This window comes from Orcinus orca, chromosome 7 (assembly GCF_937001465.1).
Source record: "Orcinus orca chromosome 7, mOrcOrc1.1, whole genome shotgun sequence".
NCBI lineage: Eukaryota > Metazoa > Chordata > Mammalia > Artiodactyla > Delphinidae > Orcinus > Orcinus orca.
Window position 1 is genome coordinate 112536083 of NC_064565.1, and position 24174 is coordinate 112560256.

The 24174-nt window shown below is 42.2% G+C and overlaps 1 long non-coding RNA gene across 5 annotated transcripts; it reads right to left on the reverse strand.

The window, feature by feature from the left end:
• Window positions 1-1619: 1619 nt before the first annotated feature.
• On the reverse strand, window positions 1620-24174 carry LOC117200829 (uncharacterized). Of its 5 annotated transcripts, XR_004482540.2 has the most exons (8): window positions 23549-24174; window positions 23218-23323; window positions 20719-20815; window positions 20399-20609; window positions 20213-20307; window positions 15797-15936; window positions 14723-14846; window positions 1620-6632 (listed from the first exon to the last, which is right to left on the reverse strand). It is a non-coding gene; the product is annotated as an uncharacterized LOC117200829 (long non-coding RNA). The 5 variants fall into 5 exon arrangements; XR_007478513.1 differs by having other exon boundaries at window positions 20213-20609; XR_004482537.2 differs by lacking the exon at window positions 15797-15936 and having other exon boundaries at window positions 20213-20609; window positions 23549-24172.

Sequence of the window (24174 nt, forward strand, 5' to 3'; positions counted from 1 at the left end):
GATCACATGGAAGGCCATGTGACCAAGAATACTCACTCCCTACTGTGTCATGAGTGAGAAATAAATGATTACTCTGTTGACCTACTAAGAATTTGGAGTCCATCTGTTACAGGAGTGGAGCTGGAGTTAACCTAATACACTGGCAGACAAATCCTTGTACATCCACACAACACTACAACTGTAAAAACGAACAGAGCACCTCTTTGTTATTGATATGATCTCCAAGATACTTTAAATGAAAAAGCAAAAGCAAGGTACTAGTAGGTTACACTTGTATAACCTATTATACACCTGTATAACCTATTAGTTTTTTGTGTAAAAAAAAATAGGTGGGAAAAACAACGTAAACATGATTCCTTGACCATGCACAACAGTGGAAGGACACAAGAAACCAATAATACTGGTTACTTCCATACAAGGGAGCTAGGTGGCTAGGGGATGGGGGAGGAGGCCTTTCAATTTACACCTGTTAAATTTTGAACTAGTAAACGTGTGTCCTAATTTTAACATTTTAATTAGAAAATTTAAAAGAGTGTGTCAGAGACATGGGCATATTTAAATATTGGTGGAAACAGGGAGATCAGCTCGGTGCTTTGTGACCACCTAGAGGGGTGGGATAGGGAGGGTGGGAGGGAGGGAGAAGCAAGGGGGAAGAGATATGGGGATATATGTATATGTATAGCTGATTCACTTTGTTATAAAGCAGAAACTAACACATCATTGTAAAGCAATTATACTCCAATAAAGATGTTAAAAAAAAAGATAACACAAGAAACTAGTAAGATGGAGGAGAGGTGAAGGGTGAACATGAGTGTGGGCTGGAAAGGAAGCAATAATTTTCACCATATACTTTTTTGTATTATTTTGAACTATGTGAATATTCAAAAAGTATTCAATGTTTAAAAAATTCAGAAAACTAAAAACAAATATTGGTGGAAGGAGCCAGTACAAACAAAAATCCCAGAAGTACAGAAAGGCAGAGGATGGAGGAAAGCCCTACAGAGGCAAGGGATGGAGACCAGAGTACAGGGGGAGGGACTGGCCGTGGGCAAGGAGAAGGCACCTTAGGAAGGGAGGGGGCTACAGATCCTGGCAAGTGTGTAAAGGTGCACAGGAGAGGAGGGGGTCCTTCTCAAATGGCTTTTATTTAGGAGGTGAAGTTACCGAATGAGAAGGAGAGAAGAGTGGTAAATTTGGTTTGACTTGTAGGAAGAAGACGGGGTCATATGGACAACGGGACAAGGGAAATGGAAGACTTTCGGGGAGCACTGATGGCCCAGCCAAGACTGGAGCCATGGGTGAGACCCCGTCCTAACGCCCCCATCTCCCTCTTTGCTCTGCTGTGGCTGTTCAGCTAAGCTTCTCCTCAGTAGTGGTCCCAGGACCTCCGCTGGAAGACTGCCTTGAGGGTCAGCAGGTGGCATCTGCCTCTGCTTCCCTAGACAACAGGGTAGTTCTCTGGCCTTCGCAGAGCCTGGCAGAATGGAAGAGGAATCCCACCCCTGGAAATCAACCTTGTGGCTCACGTGCTGCCCAGAGAACTCACTCTGGCTGGCAAAGGCCCATCAGTGCACACCTGACACAATCAAACAAACTCAACCGTAAGCTTGGAAGAGCTGATGGATGTTTAGAATTTACTAAGTGAGGGAGTGAGGGGGAAGGCAGCAGAATACATGATGTACTCAACCACATAAAATAATCACAGAAAGTTGACAGAGAAAACATACCTAAATATTTATAGGGGTTACCTCTGGTTGTTGAGATTATAGGTTTTTCCCTTTATTTCTTTTCTTTTTATTTATTTATTATTTTTGGCTGTGTTGGGTCTTCGTTGCTGCACACGGGCTTTCTCTAGTTACAGTGAGCGGGGGCTACTCTTTGTTGCAGTGCGGTGGCTTCTCTTGTTGCGGAGCACGGGCACTAGGCACGCGGGCTTCAGCAGTTGTGGCACGCGGGCTCAGTAATTGTGGCTCACAGGCTACAGAGTGCAGGCTCAGTAGTCGTGATGCACAGGCTTAGCTGCTCTGCGCCATGTGGGATCTTCCCGGACTAGGGCTCGAACCCGTGTCCCCTGCATTGGCAGGCAGATTCTTAACCACTGCCCCACCAGGGAAGCCCTCCCTTTATTTCTTTAGAGTTTCCAAATGTTCTACAGTAAGTACATATCATTTCTATAATGTGACTGATTTTTCAAGATATAGTTTCTGCAACAGTGAGGAGTCCTGTCCCAATTTCACAGTAGAGAAACACCTTTTGGATCACAGACCTCTTTAAGACTCTGAAGGCAGCTATGGGCCTTCTCCCTGGAAGAATGCTCATAAGCTCTTAGACATGTTGACACCCCATTCTGCATCCCCTTGGGGTGACCAGGATGCCAAAGGAATGCCCATCCCTGTCTGTAAGAGGTAGAACAGGCTCCCAGGTCCAGACACAACTGACTGTGAGCTGACCAGCAATATTGAAATTTCAAAAGAAAGGTGTTTAAATGCAAAATGCAAGCACCAAAAAGGAAGCCCAGCGGCCAGAATTGGCTATGCCGCCCCAGCTCCGTCTAAGGAAGTGGTGAGCCCCAGGATCACTGTGGCACGTCTGTCATCCTAGGGGACAGGGTTGCATGAGGCATCTAAACATTCCGTTCATCCAGCTGACTCCCTGGTTCACGTCGCCGGCTCACAAGTGCCTTTTGGGAAAATGTGGCTACTTTTAGGGCACAGGTTTATAAACCTGAATAATCTAAGCGCCAGAAAAGCCAAGTATAGGACAAATAAGCTGCCGGGATATAAGGAAACGTTATTTTATATGTTATAAGGTACAAACATACGATGCCAGAGATTATGCTTTAAATCTGACATTGAAAAAACATAATTTGGAAATAGAAATAATTATTCAAAGTTCCATAATTTATTACTCCTCAGATTTGAAATTCAAAATCTGACACTCCTTTCTTATGCCCCAAAATGTCAATCAACGTCAGGCTGTGAATCCTGTGCTGCACATTCATCTTTGAATCCTTTAACTGGGAGCAACATTTACTTTTCTTTAGTTTCATAGCAGAAAAGAGCTGCTCACAAACATAAATACTTCCAAACATGGACAGAACCTTTGCGCAATGGTTTTTATATTTCGGGTAACCGTTCCCAAGGTGTCTGTAGAATTCTGGGATCCCAACGTCACCATATTTGGCTTTCAGTATACTGTTGCACTGCAATTCAATAACTTCCATTTGTAGCTCTTCATTCACATTATTGATACCAATTGAGAAAGGGGAACTGAACAATATTAGTTCATTCTCATAAAGTTTTCATCAGAGAACCTTTTTTGGAATTCAGCCTTCAACTCTTTAATTTGGTGAATGTAGTTCAGGCCGTCATTTTCATGTTCAAAAACTAATTTCAGTGTAGGAAAGTGGGCCAGATTGTTCCTTGCCATATGAGTCTCCCAAAGACACAATTTTGCTAGGAATGAGCCAACTGAATCATACATTTGTGTCACCATTTGAGAACGCCTTTGCAGAGAAATATCCAACATGCTTAGATATGTCATAATGTCAACCAAAAAGGCTAAGTCTCTGACCCAATCTTTGCTTGTAAGCTGAGGCACAGATTTTCCTCTAGAAGACAGGAAAAAGTTAATTTCCTCCAACAATTCAAAAACCTGCCTTAGGACCACACCACAACTCAGCCACTTAAGTTCCATGGAGCAGAACATGCTTCCATATGGTGCATCTAACTCATTAAACAAAGCACCGAACTTTCTGTGGTCCAAGCCATGGGAGCGTATCCAGATTATGTCCATGACATAGTAGTTTTTTAACTACCTTTTTTTTTTTTTTTTTTTTTGCTGTAAACGGGCCTCTCACTGTTGTGGCCTCTCCCGTTGCGAAGCACAGGATCCGGATGCGCAGGCTCAGCGGCCATGGCTCACAGGCCCAGCCGCTCGGCGGCATGTGGGATCTTCCCGGACCGGGGCACGAACCCGTGTCCCCTGCATCGGCAGGCGGACTCTCAACCACTGTGCCACCAGGGAAGCCCTTAACTATCATTTTTAACCTTTTAGCACAAAGTGACTCCTGGAGAATGAGGCCATGCACAGACTTTAGTTCCGTGTCTTGGCAAACCTCTGACATTTTTTTTTTTTTTAAATAAATTTATTTATTTTTGGCTGCATTGGGTCTTCGTCGCTGCACGTGGGCTGTCTCTAGTTGCAGTGAGCGGGGGCTACTCTTCATTGCGGTGTGCAGGCTTCTCATTGCCCTGGCTTCTCTTGTTGTGCAGCACGGGCTCCAGGCGTGCACGCTTCAGTAGTTGTGGCACGCAGGCTCTAGAGAGCAGGCTCAGTAGTTGTGGCGCACAGGCTTAGTTGCTCCACGGCACATGGGATCTTCCTGGACCAGGGCTCGAACCTGTGTCCCCTGCATTGGCAGGCAGATTCTTAACCACTGCGCCACCAGGGAAGCCCAGCCCTGATACTTTAGATTTCAGTTTTGCAACTAGTTCTTTAACACCAACCATCGCAGAGTCACCATCTGTGCTAATACTCACCAATTTTGACCAGTCCACGTTAAATGTTTTAAGACTTTTCTCAACATTCATTTCCTGATGTTGTGCCTGTTATGGGGGCCAGGTCCAGAAGTTCTTCGGTCACATCAGAAGTTTCATTGCCACCACGAATAAATACACCTATGTAGGGGTCGATATTTCCATCCACTCCTTCCTGAGCTGCAATGGAAAAAGCCACAAATGATTCGGCTTTTTCTTGCAACTTGTCCTGCAAGTTCTCAGTCGTGTTGTAAACATGCTGGGCAACAACACTACCAGTCAGTCTTATGTTGGCAAACGCTTGTCTCTGTTCAGGGCACATGATTTCTGCCGCACTCAACAGACAGTCCTTGATAAACTCACCATCTGCAAAAGGTTTGGCTGCCCGGGCAATTTTCTCGCTTAATATGTAACTACATTTCATAGCAGCATCACTTATTTTATTCACATTCAAAAGCAAATCATGTTGAAATTTCAGTCTTTTTTTCAGTTCATTGAATTTTCTATCACACAGCTTTTCTGTAGATTCTTCATGGTTCCTATGATGGTTGCTTTCATAATGGTGTCTTAGGTCACATTCTCTTGACACAGACAGACGTTGTTTGCATATTAAATATGAAGGAATGTTCTTTTACCTCCAAAGAAATAAGCTCTCTCCCATTTTTCTTGAAGTCTATGGTTTTCTTGTCTAACTTTCATTTTCCCACTTTTGAAAGAGACAAATGCATAAGACATATAAAAATATCTTTACCAAGAAGAAAAAAGTATGGCTTTGTGATAAAAAAAAAAAAGTATTCACTATTTTTTCAAAGTGTCAGCGTGATGTTCACTCCTTCAGGGTTGGTAAGAACTTCCAGAACAGTGGGGCTATAGCCAGCAGAACAAATGCCACAGCTGAGAGGAAGCAGCTGCCTCTCTCCAGACGCCTGTGGACGTGTAGGGACGCAGCCCCAGGGCCACCAGATTTTCTGATGTAGCAAAAGCAGCTGGAAATCCAGTTTTTTATGTGAAATCTCTTGATTTTAAAAAATATTCATGGTAAATTCTATTGTTTTATTTATTTTTTCTGTATAAGCCACCACGTCGAGCAATCAGATTAGGGAGATTAGGTTTGGGGTCTTTAAACCTGAGGAAGTTCCCTGGTGGTCTAGTGGTTAGGATTTGGCCCTTTCACTGCCATGGCCTGCAAGCCACGCAACAGAGCCAAAATTTTTTAAAAAACACAACTTGAAGAGAATTAAATATCTAACTCTAAAACCACAGATTTCAGAGCTTGTTGAAACAGAATCCTAGAAGATACCCCAAAAGGGGGAACTAAACTGATGTCTCTCAAAGTGCCATGCCTTCTGCAGGCTTCGAGGTTACAGTTAACTAGGACAATACTTATTAGCTTGACAGAATTATGAGGATGACTTACACATTTCTGATAGAGAAACTGTATTTAAAAGTGCCAAGTGGGACTTCCCTGGTGGTGCAGTGGTTAAGAATCCACCTACCAATGCAGGGGACACGGGTTCGAACCCTGGTCCAGGAAGATCCCACGTGCCGCAGAGCAAGTAAGCCCACGCGCCACAACTACCAAGCCTGCGCTCTACAGCCCGCGAGCCACAACTACGGAGCCCACATGCTGCAACTACAGAAGCCTGCACACTCTAGGGCTCATGTGCTGCAACTAACTGAAGCCCGTGCCCCTAGAGCCTATGCTCTGCAGCAAGAGAAGCCACCACAATGAGAAGCCCACACACTGCAACAAAGAGTAGCCCCCGCCCGCCACAAGTATAGAAAGCCCATGTGCAGCAACGAAGACCCAACGCAGCCAAAAAAAACAAAAAAAACAAAAAACAAAACAGTGCCAAGTGCCCCTAACCTCATACTAGCCCCTCCCTGGGAAACCTGGCGAGTCTCCATCTACAGAGCTGTCACACCCTTACTTTGCCAGTTGCACTTTTTTCCCTCCCGTCTCTCTCATCTTGGCCTTGGCTTTTTGCTCCGACAAGTTCCAGAACTACAGAAAGCCCACCGATCTCTGTTCCTTGCTTCTCTTCCAAGGCTCTCTCTGCATCGGCCTGTGACTTGAAGTCAATAGAGGCGATCCTGCAATTGTGGGGATAGGGTAGGGGAGAGAAGAAAGAAGTCAACATTTAGTACTCTTCTGTATTGTCTTTCGAATTAGTAATGCACATACAAGATTTGAAATGCAAAAGGTAGACAGGATGCAGTGACGTCTTCCTTCTGCCCAATTTCTATCCTTAGAGGCAACATGCTGTATAAATAAAAGCAAATGTACACACCTACACACACTGTTTTTTTTTTTTAAAAAAACTCTACTGAGATATAATTTCCAAATCATAAAATTCACCCATTTAAAGTGTACAAGGGTATATTTACAGAATTCTACAACCATCACCATAATCTAATTTTAGGACAATTAAGCACCCAGCCCCGGTCACTCCTCATCCCCCCCAGCTCACTCCCATCCCCCAGCTGTAGGCAATCGCTATGCTACTTCCTGTCTCTGTAGACCTACCTGTTCTGGACATTTCACATAACTGGGATTATACGAATATGCCATCTTTTGTGTCTGGCTTCTTTCACTCAGCCTAATATTTTTGAGATTCATCTGCGCTGTAGCATGTATCAGTACTTCATTCCTTTTCATGGCTGAGTAACATCACATTGCATGAAAATACTACACTTTGTTTATCCATTCATCAGCTGTTAAGACATTTTGGGTTGTTTCCGGTTTGGGCTATTATGAGTAAAGCTCATACAAACATTTGTAGAAATGTGTGGATACACGTTTTCACTTCTTGTGGATTCATACCTAATAGGAGAATTGCTGGACTGTATGGCAACTCTATGTTTAACATTTTGAGAAACTGCTAAACCGTTTTCCAAAGCAACTGTGCTATTTTACATTCCCACCAGCAATGAGAGAGGGTTCTGATTTCTCCACATCCTTGTCAACACTTCTTATTGTCTTTTTTATTACAGCCACTCTAACAAGTGTGCAGTGGTATCACATCATGGTTTTGTTTCATTTTGGTTTTTCTTAACATCTTTATTGGAGTATAATTGCTTTACAATGTTGTGTTTCTGCTGTATAACAAAGTGAATCAGCTATATGCATACATACATCCCTATATATGCTCCCTCTCGCGTCTCCCTCGCACCCTCCCTATCCCACCCCTCTAGGTGGTCACAAAGCACCGAGCTGATCTCCCTGTGCTATGCAGCTGCTTCCCACTAGCTATCTATTTTACGTTTGGTAGTGTGTATATGTCAAAGCTACTCTCTCACTTCATCCCAGTTTACCCTTCCCCCTCCCCATGTCCTCAAGTCCATCCTCTACATCTGCATATTTATTCCTGTCCTGCCCCTAGGTTCATCAGAACCATATTTTTTAGATTCCATATATATGTGTTAGCATATGGTATTTGTTTATCTCTTTCTGACTTACTTCACTCTGCATGACAGACTCTAGGTCCATCCACCTCACTACAAATAACTCAATTTCGTTTCCTTTTATGGCTGAAGAGTATTCCATTGTATATATGTGCCACATCTTCTTTTTTTTTTTTTTTTTTTTTGCGGTACGCAGGCCTCTGATGCGCAGGCTCAGTGGCCATGGCTCGTGGGCCCAGCCGCTCCGCGGCATGTGGGATCCTCTCGGACCGGGGCACGAACCCATGTCCCCTGCATCGGCAGGCAGACTCTCAACCACTGCGCCACCAGAGAAGCCCGCCACATCTTCTTTATCCATTCATCTGTTGATGGACATTTAGGTTGTTTCCATGTCCTGGCTATTGTAAATAGTGCTGCAATGAACATTATGGTACATGACTCTTTTTGAATTATGGTTTTCTCATGGTATATGCCAGTAGTGGGATTGCTGGGTCATATGACAGTTCTATTTTCAGTTTTTTAAGGAACCTCCATACTGTTCTCCATAGTGGCTGTATCAATTTACATTCCCACCAACAGTGCAAGAGGGTTCCCTTTTCTCCACACCCTCTCCAGCATTTATTAGTTGTAGATTTTTTGATGATGGCCATTCTGACCGGTATGAGGTGATACTTCATTGTAGGTTTTTTTTTATATAAATTTATTTATTTAATGTATTTCATTTTTGGCTACGTTGGGTCTTCGTTGTTGCACGCGGGCATTTCTCTGGTTATGGCGAGCGGGGGGCTACTCTTCACTGCGGTGCACAGGCTTCTCATTGCGGTGGCTTCTCTTGTTGTGGAGCACTGGCTCTAGGCACATGGGCTTCAGTAGTTGTCGCTCGCAGGCTCTGGAGCGCAGGCTCAGTAGTTGTGACGCACGGGCTTAGCTGCTCCGCGGCATGTGGGATCTTCCCAGACCAGGGCTCGAAGCTGTGTCTCCTGCATTGGCAGGCAGATTCTTAACCACTGCGCGACCAGGGAAGCCCCCTCATTATAGTTTTGATTTACATTTCTCTAATGATTAGTGATGTTGAGCATCCTTTCATGTGTTTGCTGGCAATCTGTATTATCTTCTTTGGAGAAATATCTATTTAGGTCTTCTCCCCATTATTGCATTGGATTGTTTGTTTTTTTGATATTGAGCTGCATGAGCTGCTTGTATATTTTAGAGATTAATCCTTTGTCAGTTGCTTCATTTGCAAATATCTTCTCCCATTCTGAGGGTTGTCTTTTCGTCTTGTTTATGGTTTCCTTTGCTGTGCAAAAGCTTTTAAGTTTCATTAGGTCCCATTTGTTTTTGTTTTCATTTCCATTTCTCTAGGAGGTGGGTCAGAAAGGATCTTGCTGTGATTTATGTCATAGAGTGTTCTGCCTAAGTTTTCCTCTAAGAGTTTTATAGTGTCTGGCCTTACATTTAGGTCTTTAATGCATTTTGACTTTTTTTTTGTGAATGGTGTTAGGAAGTGTTCTAATTTCATTCTTTTACACGTAGCTGTCCAGTTTTTCCAGCACCACTTATTGAAGAGGCTGTCTTTTCTCCACTGCGTATTCTTGCCTCGTTTATCAAAGATAAGGTGACCATATGTGCATGGGTTTATCTCTGGGCTTTCTATCCTGTTCCATTGATCTGTATTTCTGTTTTTGTGCCAGTACCATACTGTCGTGATTACTGTAGCTTTGTAGTATGGGAGTACATACTTCCATACTACAAAGTCAGGGAGCCTGATTCCTCCAGCTCTGGTTTTCTTTCTCAAGGTTGCTTTGGCTATTCAGGGTCTTTTGTGTTTCCATACAAATTGTGCAGTTTTTTGTCCTAGTTCTGTGAAAAATGCCATTGGTAGTTTGATATGGATTGCACTGAATCTGTAGATTGCTTTGGGTAGCACAGTCATTTTCACAATGTTGATTCTTCCAATCCAAGAACATGGTATATCTCTCCGTTTGTATCATCTTTAATTTCTTTCATCAGTGTCTTACAGTTTTCTGCATACAGGTGTTTTGTCTCCTTAGGTAGGTTTATTCCTAGGTATTTTATCTTTTTGTTGCAATGGTAAATGGAAGCGTTTCCTTAATTTCACTTTCAGACTTTTAATCATTAATGTATAGGAATGCAAGATATTTCTGTGCATTAATTTTGTATCCTGCTACTCTACCAAATTCATTGATTAGCTCTAGTAGTTTGCTGTTAGCATCTTTAGGATTCTCTATGTATAGTATCATGTCATCTGCAAACAGTGACAGTTTTACCTCTTCTTTTCCGATTTGGATTCCTTTTATTTCTTTTTCTTCTCTAACTGCTGTGGCTAAAACTTCCAAAACTATGTGGAATAACAGTGGTGAGAATGGGCACCCTTGTCTTGTTCCTGATCTTAGAGGAAATGGTTTGTTTTTCACCACTGAGAACGATGTTGGCTGTGGGTTTGTCATATATGGCCTTTATTATGTTGAGGTAGGTTCCCTCTATGCCTACTTTCTGGGGAGTTTTTATCATAAATGGGTATTGAATTTTGTCAAAAGCTTTTTCTGCATCTATTGAGGTTATCATATGTTTTTTATCCTTCAGTTTCTTAATATGGTGTATCACATTGATTGATTTGCGTATATTGAAGAATCCTTGCATTCCTGGAATAAACCCCACTTGATCATGGTATATGATCCTTTTAATGTGCTGTTGGATTCTGTTTGCTAGTATTTTGTTGAGGATTTTTACATCTATGTTCATCAGTGATATTGGCCTGTAGTTTTCTTTTTCTGTGACATCTTTGTCTGGTTTTGGTATCAGGATGATGGTGGCCTCGTAGAATGAGTTTGGGAGTGTTCCTCCCTCTGCTATGCTTTGGAAGAGTTTGAGAAGGATAGGTGTTAGCTCTTCTCTAAATGTTTGAGAATTCTCCTGTGAAGCCATCTGGTCCTGGGCTTTTGTTTGTTGGAAGATTTTTAATCACTGTTTCAATTTCACTGTTTGTGACTGGTCTATTTATATTTTCTATTTCTTCTTGGTTCAGTCTCGGAAGGCTGTGCTTTTCTAAGAATTTGTCCATTTCTTCCAAGCTGTCCATTTTATTGGCATATAGTTGCTTGTAGTAATCTCTCATGATCCTTTGTATTTCTGCAGTGTCAGCTGTTTCTTCTCCTTTTTCATTTCTAATTCTGTTGATTTGAGTTTTCTCCCTTGTTTTCTTGATGAGTCTGGCTAATGGTTTATCAATTTTGTTTATCTTCTCAAAGAACCAGCTTTTAGTTTCATTGATCTTTGCCATTGTTTCCTTCATTTTTTTAAATTTATTTCTGATCTGATCTTTATGATTTCTTTCCTTCTGCTAACTTTGGGGCTTTTTTTGTTCTTTCTCTAGTTGCTTTAGGTGTAAGGTTAGGTTGTTTATTTGAGATTTTCTTGCTTCTTGAGGTAGGATTGTATTGCTATAAACTTCCCTCTTACAACTGCTTTTGCTGCATCCCATAGGTTTTGGGTCGTCGTGTTTTGTCATTTGTTTCTAGGTATTTTTTGATTTCTTCTTTGATTTCTTCAGTGATCTCTTGGTTATTTAGTAGCATATTGTTTAGCCTCCCTGTGTTTGTATTTTTTACAGTTTTTTTCCTGTAATTGATATCTAGTCTCATAGCATTGTGATCAGAAAAGATACTTGATATGATTTCAATTTTCTCAAATTTGCCAAGGCTTGATTTGTGACCCTAGATATGGTCTATCCTGGAGAATGTTCCATGAGCCCTTGAGAAGGAAGTGTATTCTGTTGTTTTTGGATGGAATGCCCTATAAATATCAATTAAGTCCATCTTGTTTAATGTGTCATTTAAAGCTTGTGTTTCCTTATTTATTTTCATTTTGGATGATCTGTCCATTGGTGAACGTGGGGTGTTAAAAGTCCCCTGCTATTATTGTGTTACTGTCGATTTCCCATTTTATGGCTGTTAGCATTTTCCTTATGTATTGAGGTGCTCCTGTGTTGGGTGCATAAACATTTACAATTGTTGTATCTTCTGGATTGATCCCTTGATCATTATGTAGTGTCCTTCTTTGTCTCTGGTAATCGTCTTTATTTTAAAGTCAATGAGAATTGCTACACCAGCTTTCTTTTGATTTCCATTTGCATGGAATATCTTTTTCAGTCTGTGTACGTCCCTAGGTCTAAAGTGGGTCTCTTGTAGACAGTATATATACAGGTCTTGTTTTTGTTTCCATTCAGCCAGTCTATATCTTTTGGTTGGAGCATTTAATCCATTTACATTTAAGGTAACTATCGATGTGTATGTTCCTATTACCATTTTCTTAATTGTTTTGGGTTTGTTTTTGTAGGTCTTTTCCTTCTCTTGTGTTCCCTGCCTAGAGAAGTTCCTTTAGCATTTGTTGTAAAGCTGGTTTGGTGGTGCTGAATTCTCTTAACTATGCTTGTCTGTAAAGGTTTTAATTTCTCCGTTCAATCTGAATGAGATCCTTGCTGGGTAGAGTAATCTTGCTTTTAGGTTTTTCCCTTTCATCACTTTAAATATGTCCTGCCACTCCCTCCTGGCTTGCAGAGTTTCTGCTCAAAGATCAGCTGTTAACCTTATGGGGATTCCCTTATATGTTATATGTTGCTTTTCCCTTGTTGCTTTTAATATTTTTTCTTTGTATTTAATTTTTGATAGTTTGATTAATATGTGTCTTGGCGTGCTTCTTTGGTTAATCCTGTATGGGACTCCCCACGCTTCTTGGACTTGACTATTTCCTTTCCCATGTTAGGGAAGTTTTCGACTATAACCTCTTCAAATATTTTCTCATACCCTTTCTTTCTTTCTTTCTTCTTCTTCTGGGACCCCTATAATTCGAATGTTGGTGCATTTGATGTTTTCCCAGAGGTCTCTGAGACTGTCCTCAATTCTTTTCATTCTTTTTTCTTTATTCTGCTCCCTGGCAGTTATTCCCACCATTTTATCTTCCAGGTCACTTATCCATTCTTCTGCCTCAGTTATTCTCCTATTGATTCCTTCCAGGGTACTTTTAATTTCAGTTATTGTGTTGTTCATCACTGTTTGTTTGCTCTTGAGTTCTTCTAGATCCTTGTTAACTGTTTCTTATATTTTCTCCTTTCTGTTTCCGAAATTTTGGATCATCTTTACTATCATTACTCTGAATTATAGGTTGCCTATTTCATCTTCATTTATTTGGTTTTGTGGGTTTTTATCTTGCTCCTTCATCTGTAACATATTTTTCTGTCGTTTCTTTTTTCTTTTTTTTTTTTTTTGATGGGTGGGGCTGTATTCCTGTCTTACTGGTTGTTTGGCCTGAGGCGTCCAGCACTGGAGTTTGCAGGCAGTTGGATAGAGCTGGGTCTTGGTGCTGAGATTAGGACCCATGGGAGGCCTCACTCCAATTAATACTCCCTGGGGTCTGAGGTTCTCTGTTAGTCCAGCAGTTTGGACTCAGAGCTCCCACTACAGGAGCTCAGGCCTGACCTCCAGCCTGGGAACCAATATCCCACAAGCCTGTTGCTAGCAGTTCCTCCCATCCCCTTAGGTGTCCATGATCCCCCAACGGTGCCTGGTAGGTTCCCTAGTTGTGCGGAGATGCGAATTCCACGTCCTCCTAGTCCACCATCTTGACTCAGCCCTCCTTCACATCATGGTTTTGATTTGCACTTCCTCAGTGACTAATGTTGAGCATCTTTCTACGTGTTTATTGGCCATTTGTACACCTTGTTTGGAGAAACGGTCATTCAGGTCCTTTCCCCATTTTTTAATTGGGTTGTCTTTTAATTATTGAGCTGTAAGAGTTCTTTATATATCTTTTATATATACAGGTCTCTTTCATATATATGATTTGCAATATTTTCTCCCAGGATGTAGGGTTTCTTTTGACTTTTTAGATAGTGTCCTCTGAAGTACAAATGTTTTTAATTTTGATAAAGCCCAACTTCTCAATCTTCTCTTTTATTGCTTGTGCAAGACTCTAATCCAAGATCACAAAGATTTACTCCTGTGTTTTGTTCGTAGTTTTCTATTTTAGCTCTTACATTTAGGTCTTTGATCTATTTTGAGTTAATTTGGGGGTATGGTATGCAAGCCCAGCAGAGTGCCCCCAAACCTCCTCACAGTAAACACTGCTAACAATTTGGGATTTATCTTTTCAGACTTGTTTTCTAAATCTGTGGGATTCTTTTCCAGAGATTATGTTCATCAGAATACAGTGGCATAGATTATTTTAGAGTTCACCTACACCAACAAATTTAGCTCAAATGTATCTGTAATCCTGATACCCAATTTTTACCACATTGAGAATCCCTTCAAAATACATTCTATTCCATCCTTTCTAATTTCACCATATTCACCCTCTTAGGCTACCAAAGCCCAGATATATAGTGACAGTGTTTCATTAATTGGCTACAACATAATTCTAACAGACCAAGTTAATGTTCTCTTTTGGTACCTGTCCAGACAAGTCACCAAGGGTGTTATTTTCCTGTAGTCGGCCCTGGAGAGACAGGATGATGATAACCTAGGAGTGGATTCTTCTAATCTTCAATCTTGTACTTGATAGAATAAAGTCTTCATTCCTCTATGACAGCCTTACAGTCTTCTAGAAGCCTTTGGCTATCCATTTATGATGCTTTCTCTGCCTGCTGGTAGAAAGGCTGGATAACTACTTTTTCCTTCTCTAAAATCTGGTATGAGTGATTTGGGAGAATACAATGAAATTCTGTTATCATATATTCTTTTTCAGTACAAGGTACAAAGACATACCTTTCACTCATCCCATCCTTGCTCACCAATCTGATTTGAAAAGTATCCTCAAACACTTCTATTAATTCATGCTGAGTGACTCTGTCAGGCAAGTTCTTGATCAAAAGTGTTTTGGCATTTCCATCTTCATAAACACAAAAAGAGTATTTTTAGTCTGAGTTTAGATCTCATAAGCATCAAGAGTTCTCTAAGAGAGAAATAATACTTCTCAAAGAGTTGGAGAGTAGTACATATTCCTTCATTTAACAATATTTGGGGACTTCCCTGGTGGTCCAGTGGTAAAGAATCCACCTTCCAATGCAGGGGATGCAGGTTCAATCCCTGGTTGGGGAACTAAGATCCCACATACTGCAGGGCAACTAAGCCCACATGCTGCAAACTACAGAGCCCACATGCTCTGGAGCCTGCACGCTGCAAGCAGAAAGAGAAAACCTGCATGCCACAACTAGAGAGAAGCCCACGCGTGTCGTAACAAAAAGCTCTCTCATGCCTCAACAAAGATCCCATGTGCCATAACTAAGACCTGACACAGCCAAAAAAATAATAATAATAAATAAGGAAGATAAATAAATAAAATATTGAAAAAACCAAACATTTGCACACAGCGTCTGGGTGACAACGGGCTGTGCTACGTGCTGGCTGTGAAAATACGGACTTGGTCTCCACTCTTGAGAATGTAGTCTTGTTGGGGAAAAGGCTAGTAAACAAACAGTCACATAATTACAAACTGTGATAAGTGTCAGGTAGGAAAAGTAAAAAGGGAAATGAGAACATCAAGTAGAGAAGACTTAACTTAGTCTGGGGGCAAGGGAAAATTTTTCTAATCTGCAGAGGTAACCTTTAAGCGGAGACTCTTGAATGGGTTGTCAATAGCCAGGGGATAAGTCACGAACATTAGGACAGAGAAGGTGAGCCGTGCGGCTAGAGCAGAAGGAGTGAGCACAGCAGAGAGAGTCTGTGCTGTGGAAGTAGGGGACTTGCTAGAAACTGAGGAGTGCTTGCACAAAGAAAGAATACGATATTCCTGTTTGATGCAGCGTCTTCTAGGTACACAGGTATCTCTGAACAAGTTACCTTGCTTGCATACGTTTCTTTGTTTCCTTTCCCTTTTCGGTTTCTTCCATTTAATTTCATATCCAAGGACGTTTGTCTCACTAAGTTCCAGGGCTTTTTCCTGGTCGTTAGCAGATTTAAAATTCACATAACCAAATCTCCTACAGAGATGCAGCCGAAAAGGAAAAAAAACACAAGTAGAGTCAAAAGGCATATGCCTTCCAGCTGGCTACTCACACTGGCTGTGAAAGTGGAAATTAGCATTGAGTCAAACGCAGCTGTCAAATTTTACAAATTAAAACCAAGGCTCCCCCAACTGGCAATATCAGTGCCATCAAGTAACCGGAGAGCAGCAGTTCTCACCTGGGATGAGTCTGACAATATCCGGAGACATCTTTGGCCGTCACAACTGGGGGGCTTCTAGCAACTAGTGGGTAGAATCCAGGGATGCTGTTGAACAGTCCCCCCCAACAAGGAATTAGCTGGCCCCAAATTTTAATAGTGCAAGAGTCGAGAAGCCCTCCTCCAGGGCAAGGACTGAGAGTCAGGGCAAACCCACCCGCTGAAATCATTATTAGTTTTCTAACTACTGGCCAGATTTAACCAAAAGCTATAAAAAATGAAACGACACGCTTTTGAATTTCTGTTTTAAGAAACAGCCATTGCACTTGTGAATTGAAACAAAAATATCTTTTTTTTTTTTTTGGCCATGCCATGCGTCTTGTGGGATCTTTTTTTAAATAAATTTATTTATTTTGGGCGGTGTTGGGTCTTTGTTGCTGCGCGCGGGCTTTCTCTAGTTGCAGCGAGCGGGGGCTACTCTTCGTTGCGGTGCACGGGCTTCTCATTGCGGTGGCTTCTCTTGCTGTGGAGCATGGACTCTAGGCATGCAGTCTTCAGGAATTGTGGCACACGGGCTCAGTAGTTATGGCTCGCCGGCTCACACAGGGTCAGTAGTTGTGATGCACTGCCTTAGCTGCTCCGTGGCATGTGCGATCTTCCCGGACCAGGCCTCGAACCTGTGTCCCCTGCACTGGCAGGCGGATTCTTAACCACTGCGCCACCAGGGAAGCCCCAGCTTGTGGGATCTTAGTTACCTGACCAGGGATTGAACCCATGCCCACGGCGGTGAAAGTGCAGAGTCCTAACCACTGGACCATCAGGGAACACCCAAAAATATCATTCTTAAAATAGAACGTGTTGGCAAACTCAAAGGCTATTAGAGTAAGTTTCTTTTTTTTTTTGGTGGGGGGGGGCTGTGCTGGGTCTTCGTTGCTGCCTGCGGGCTTTCTTCTAGTTGCAGCGATGGGGGACTACTCTTCGTTGCAGTGCACAGGCTTCTCATTGTGGTGGCTTCTCTTGTTGTGGAGCACAGGCTCTAGGTCCACAGGCTTCAGTAGCTGTGGCACACGGGCTCAGTAGTTATGGCTCGCGGGCTCTAAAGTGCAGGCTCAGTAGTTGTGGCGAACGGCTTAGTTGCTCTGCAGCATGTGGGATCCTCCAGGACCAGGGCTCGAACCCGTGTTCCCTGCATTGGCCGGTGGATTCTTAACCACTGCGCCACCAGGGAAGTCACAAGAATTTTTTTTTAATGCAAAAGGAATGTTTATTTACTACAAACACAACAATGTTTCACAATATAGTTAATAAAAAGTGTAAGCAGAGCAATGTGTCAAAAGTTGTGGCATCACCTCTGGAGCCAGAATGCTGGGCTCAAATCCTGACCCTGCCACTTTCTAACTGTGTGATATTCGGTATGTCACTTAACTTCTCTGTGCCTCAATTTCCTCCTTTGTAAAATGGGGATAATGACAATAATTACTGCTGAGAATTGTCTTATGGATTCAATGAGTTAAATAAACAAGGAACAATGCCTGGTAGAATGAGTACTCAATGAATGTTTACTATTATTATTATCTTTTCATTTCTACCTAAGAAATCCTGAGTACCATAAAATAAGCATGCTCACACCCAAGACATATGCTTCTGATGAGAAAGAAGTAAGAAACGATGAAATTCAATTCAGCAAAAAAGCAGAACTGATACAGAACCTATATTTGCCACCAAAGCTAGGGGTTTTGTGATTAAATCTGTGTTCGTTTAAAATAATTCTAGGCAAATAACATTGCTCACAGTTGGAAAATCATGAAAACATGTTTCTGTAAAGACCTGGAAGATCTTGTGATTAGTTTAGTATTTTGGTTGGAAAAATGGGATAGCAAAATTTAATATGATGGATTTATTAAACGAGCCACTGAAGGACTTTAAATACTCATTCTGAACTGCAAGAGGCTGAGGTAATATCTTATAAAGGGCGAAGAACAAGTAACAAAAGGATCTGACAAGAATAATAATTGTTGGGCTGATAAACTCTTAACAACACCCTTAATTTATCAGTATTTACCTGGACAAGCCAACTCTGACACCAACGACTGCGACGTCATTTTTAGCAAAAAATTCACTAAGACCAGTTTTTAGTTCAGCAACAGTTTTGTTGAAATTCAGGTTTCCAACAAATAGTTTGAAACTTACAGGTGGTTTAGCTGACATACAAAAAGGCAAAGAAAAAGAGAGAGAGAGAGAGAGAGAAAGAACTCAAAGAAACAGTTCAGAAAGAATGATGCTAAAAAAAATTTCCATTGAAGAATCTGGCATATTGTAACACCAGGCTGCAATTAAAATCCCTTTGTCCATCATTTGGGCTAACAGAGTTTTGGTTTTTGCCAATATGAAACTCTCCACGTGTCTCTTGTGCTCTAAAACGCAGCAAAGAAGTTACCTTCTAATTTCTGAATTTTGGTTTCAGGGGAAGCATTCTGTTTGGTCATTTCCTCCTTCAGGTGCTTTCTTCATAGGCTCTGTGGGCAAAAGCCAGAATACAAATTTTTGTTTCTTTGGGTTTTTGTAAAATAAATTTATTTATTTATTTTGGCTGTGTTGGGTCTTCGTTGCTGCACGGGCTTTCTCTAGTTGCTGCGTGCGGGGTCTACTCTTTGTCGTGGTGCGCGGGCTTCTCATTGCGGTGGCTTCTCTTGCTGTGGAGCACGGGCTCGAGGCACGTGGGCTTCAGTAGTTGTGGCACGCGAGCTCAGCAGTTGTGGCTCACAGGTTCTAGAAAGCAAGCTCAGTAGTCGTGGTGCACGGGCTTAATTGCTCCACGGCATGTGGGATCTTCCTGGACCAGGGCTCGAACCCGTGTCCCCTGAGTTGGCAGGCAGATTCTTAACCACTGCGCCACTAGGCAAGTCCCCAGAATATAGTATTTTTAATCGTCTGTCTGTGCCACTAAATGAGTAAAGTGGGAGCCTTTACACTGTCCACAAATGCCATACCTACACTGTGCCTATTCTCCACAAGATGCCTGGGTTAGGTCTGGTCAGAATACTTTTAATTGGATTTTTTTTTTCTTTTTTGTGGTACGCGGGCCCTCACTGTTGTGGCCTCTCCCGTTGCGGAGCACAGGCTCTGGACGTGCAGGCTCAGCGGCCATGGCTCACGGGCCCAGCCACTCTGCGGCATGTGTGATCTTCCTGGACTGGGGCACGAACCCACGTCCCCTGCATCGGCAGGCGGACTCTCAACCACTGTGCCACCAGGGAAGCCCCAGAATACTTTTAAAAGCATTTATAAATTAATTAGGAAAAGTTCTTCAAGTTCCTAAAAGAACTTCAACAGGCCTGTCCCACGGCTTCGCTTATAACTCTAATTCCTTGATACTGGCTACCACTTAACAGAACTGGTTTAGGTCATTCTGACCTTCCTCTTCCTCACAGCCTTCGTCATCACCCTTATGGTCCTGCTCGTCTTCCTCTGCCCCCAGGGGAAAGGCTTTTCTCCCCCTGGCCCATGAAGGATACAGGGCTTCTTTTTCAGAATCTAAATGAAAACCCACCCAATCAATTACTGCCGCACAGACTTGTTAAGAATGAAAATTGTTGTTCTTTCAGAGAAACTGCTCATAAGTCTGACTGTATATACAAATCTAAGAAAAAAATTCGCTGTCATTTTAACCTTTTATTTGAAATAATTTAAAATGTATTATTGTATTTTCATAACAATGCTAAGAATTACTGCTTTGGAAGCAATACCATTTAAAATGTTACACAGACGCCATCAGGACAAAAAAATCACTCAGAGTGAAATGTGGGGGACAATTAACCTGCCTGGCTCATAAGCACAAGGAGAGAAAGAGTGTACAATACTCAAAGAGAAAACTCTGATTCTGGTCATGTGGACAACAGAAGTCAAATGTCCACTGGGACTCCTCAAGCCAAGCCTGGAGAATCGGCCAGGGATGCCAAGGGTGGCATTTCCACAGAACCCTTTCGAGAGCCATGTGCAATGGCACGTAGGGCTGACCCCTGACAGCCACCAGCAGGGATGTCCCCAGAGGGGACTCTTTACATCCCTCAACCTGACACAACTCACAGTTCTTACCTTCATCCTCCTCAGGGTTCTCAAGTCCCTTCTCATGGTTCTCGAGCAGGGCACTCCTCCTGTCTTTTGGAACCTTGGCCCCTGTGGCTCCCTTCCTGCATGGTGATATTAATTTCTCAGCAAACATGGGAGCCAGAAACTTTTTTTTCTCGATTTTATTTCCTGGAGCAGTAGTAATCTTCCTACCATTTTTCTGAGGGACATCAACCTAGAGGAGGAAGAACAACAATGAAGAGATGTCTCCTCTGTGGCCAGGAGGCGACAGTCACATTGCACAGTCAGCAAGTGCAAGATCTGCTCAGGCCCACGTGTCAACGGCTGTGTTGATTTCTCCAGGATGAATTTCTCAGTGTGCAGTAAAAGAGCTCCCAGCACCAGAATTACCTGGCACGCTTGTCTAAGAAAAAAAGAGAAAAAGAAAATTCTTGTATTTCACTTAGAGCTTCGAAATCAGAATCTCTACAGGGAAGGGTCTAGGTTTCTAAAAGTATGCAAGGAAAACATACCAAGTCAACGACTGTTCAGGTGGCTCAGTGTGTCTGTAGTGTCCCAACTCTCTGCATTCGAGTAAAACACCAAAGGTGAGGACCCCCACACAGGCACCTAAAACATATACAGGAATGAGAGCCAGGCCCCCAAAATTGGACCCCGTGCTTCCTAATTACACCACTGATTCCTATCCCAGAGCTACTAAAAATTGGGCACAGTATTATAAAACTAAATGACTAAAGATGAAAATTTTAGCAGAACACTGAATGAAGTCTAGCCACATACAAAAGGAGAAAATGAAGAACTATGGGCGGTGGATGACCATGTGAAAACACAGCAAGAAGGAAGACATCTACACGCCAAGGAGAGAGGCCTCAGAAGTAACCGAATTGCCAACAACTTGATCCGGCCTCCTGAACTGAGAGAAAGTAAATTTCTGTTGTTTCAGCCACCCACACATCTGTGATATTTTATTATGGCAGCCCCAGCAAAAACACAACTGGTGTGTGTGTGTATGTATATGTATGTGTGTATATATACATACACACATACACACATACAGACCTCAACCCACATCACAGGAAGAGATGAGTCACTATAATATGTGATTAGCATTACTGGCTATGAACAATATTTACAGGCAAACAGATGAGGGACCAGTTCATCTGGCATAGGAATGACATGGGATCAGGGAAGGCACGTGAAAGAGACTAGCGTTTGAATTAAATAATTTCAACCAGCCGACAGTAGGGTATGGTTAGCCTAGAAGTTAATCTAACTGTGATACCACCACTATATGCTGCACCAATCAGAGTAAACGGTCACAGGCATCACATTTTAAAGAGGAATGACCAAAGGCTGCCAGTGTGAACAGTCTAAAACCACAACACATGCATCTCAGTTTAAGGAAAATATAATGTGACTACTCCTATTTTCCTCTGAGCTAACACAGTTTGGGTTCCGAAACAAAAGTTGCATTCACCAAGAATTTTTTGGCTCTGATTGGTATAGAGAGTTAATGCACTGTGTTGTGGACATCACAGTACAGTAGGTGCTCTCCTAACTATGTCTACTAACTATGTCCACTTAACTGTGTCACATTAAGCTAGTCTGTGGCTGGATTAAATGGCCATCTCAATTCCAAACAGGATTTACTAACTTGATGCCTATGAAATGCATGCGAAAAGCACATGCGGCTAATGGGCTACTAAGTGGCACTCGGTACACCTAGAAATTTCTGATCCTGTAAGCTGAACCGTATCCTTAATAAGCCTCAGTCTTTTGTTCGCAAACCTATATATGACCATTGTAGTTGCAGTTTCAATTACATAATAAATGTAATATAAACCAATCAGATTAATGCAAAAAGTTATTGAACCTAGTAAAACAAAGTTGAACGCTTTGGACATACTCAATAAAGCTCAAATTAGGTGTGGGTGAGGAACCATAAAAGAATGGGGAAAACAATGTAAAAATGTAGGCGTCTGTTTTCGAATTGCTTTCCTAGCGTTTAAGTTTTGCTTTGTTTTAAAGAAACAAATATTAAATTGCAAAAGATACACAATGGGTATACTTTATACAAAGATAAGCTACCGCAACAGTGAACTCAAAGTCAAAGACAAAGCCTTAGCCCCATACCAAAAGATTGGCGATTGAATACCTATCTGTCTCTCCAAAAGAGCTGCTTGGGCGAAGACTGAGAAATGAACCAGAAAAGAGTAGAGGCTTTGGATTCGGCAGAACCAAATGCACTTATTATTTGTCACTTATTATTTGTCACTTATTAGCTCATGAAACCATGAGCAAGTTAGTCAATGACTCTCTTTTCCTGTCTATAAAATGGAGCTAAGGATCCCTACCTAACGTGGTCACTGTGAGGATGAAATGAGATAGTGCATCAAGTCCTAGCACAGTGGCCGCACAGATGAAGCATTCAATATTCACTAACTGTGTACCCACTCACCCACCGCAATTCTTTTAGGGCCCAACTTAAACCTATCTACATTGGAATACTAATGCAGAGGCTCCCAGCCAGAAACAGAACATACTAGGGACCTAAATATTTGCCGAAACGATAAATATGGAAACATATGTTTGGTGGACACACAAACTAATGGAATTGAAGGAAGCAATTTTAAGAATCAAGAGATTTTCTTTCAAACCGGTATTTCCAGGCAATCAAAATAACTTTTCAAACAAAGAACACTTTTGTATTCCCCAAATAAAGTGCACTTAGTCACAATGTACTTTTCTTTTTGCATAACACTAATATTTAGTTTGCTAATACTTTGTTTGGAATTTTTACATCTATGCTCATGAGAGTGGTCTGTAACGTTCCTTTCTAAAAATGACCTTGTCAGATTTTGGTACTGAGTTTAGGGTGAGCTTGTGAAACTAGTTGGAAAATGTTCACAAAACCACTTTTCAGATCAAACAATGCAGTTTAACTGCTTTCCTCTGGATTTGGATTGTTGACATTAGTAAGTTACTGTGCTGCACACTGTACACATAGTTACCTCATCTCTACTGCCATTGTCCTTATCTTCTGACGTCTCATCTTCCCCATCCTCTATCTCCTCTGGGGAAAGGCTCATTTTCTTCAGTTCACCTTGATTTGTTTTCCTGATTCAAATGGACAAGATTATTAGGCACATCACAGGGACTTCAACATTCCAGGCTATGCACCTTTTGCCTCTAGTATTCGTGTTAAGTTTCCATTTGCAATAAGTCCGTGTTAGGCCTCATCCTAGTTATTTTCATTTGGAATCTTTTACTCTCACCAGCTAATATCAAAATATATTGCACAGATAATTTTTGGTATATGTTTGTAGGTTAGGTCTCCCATACCTTCTCTTTTGCCACGATCTAGAAACGAAACTCCTCGAGGTAAAAAAGGAATTCCTCCCTTTTCCTCTCATTTGGCTCCCTTCACCATCGTTTTCAAGTAACTCTGATGCTCTTAAAAATTAGTAATTCCACCACCGACTGCTCAAACGGAAGCACACGGGACCAAAATAAAGCCCCCATAGCGGAACAAAATCAGTACCTACAATTCAAGTGTCTTTACCTCTCCAGCCTGAGAACTCACTGTTAACTGGAGCAGCTTCCATCTCTACCCCCATCAAAATTAACAACACAAGTGAGTCTCAAGCCATGACCTTTAACCATCACTTCCCAAATTAACCCGCACAGTGTTGTCCCTGACGAGTACTCCTCCCCTTAAAGCTATCGCTGGTGTAGGGCCCCGCCCACTCAAAGCCCCGCGGGCCACCACGCGCGGCCACCTGCACTACACGCCCGGAAAGAGCCTGCAGCAGCCCGCAGGCGCCAACTGGCTGGCAGTGCCCTCCCAGCAGCCTCCCAGAACTCTAGGCCCAGGCAGAACACAGCACGGAAGAGAATGACGCCCTCGTGACTCCGCCTCGCCCAATCAGAGCCCGCGCTGCCTTTAGGCCAGTCCCGAGCCGCAATCC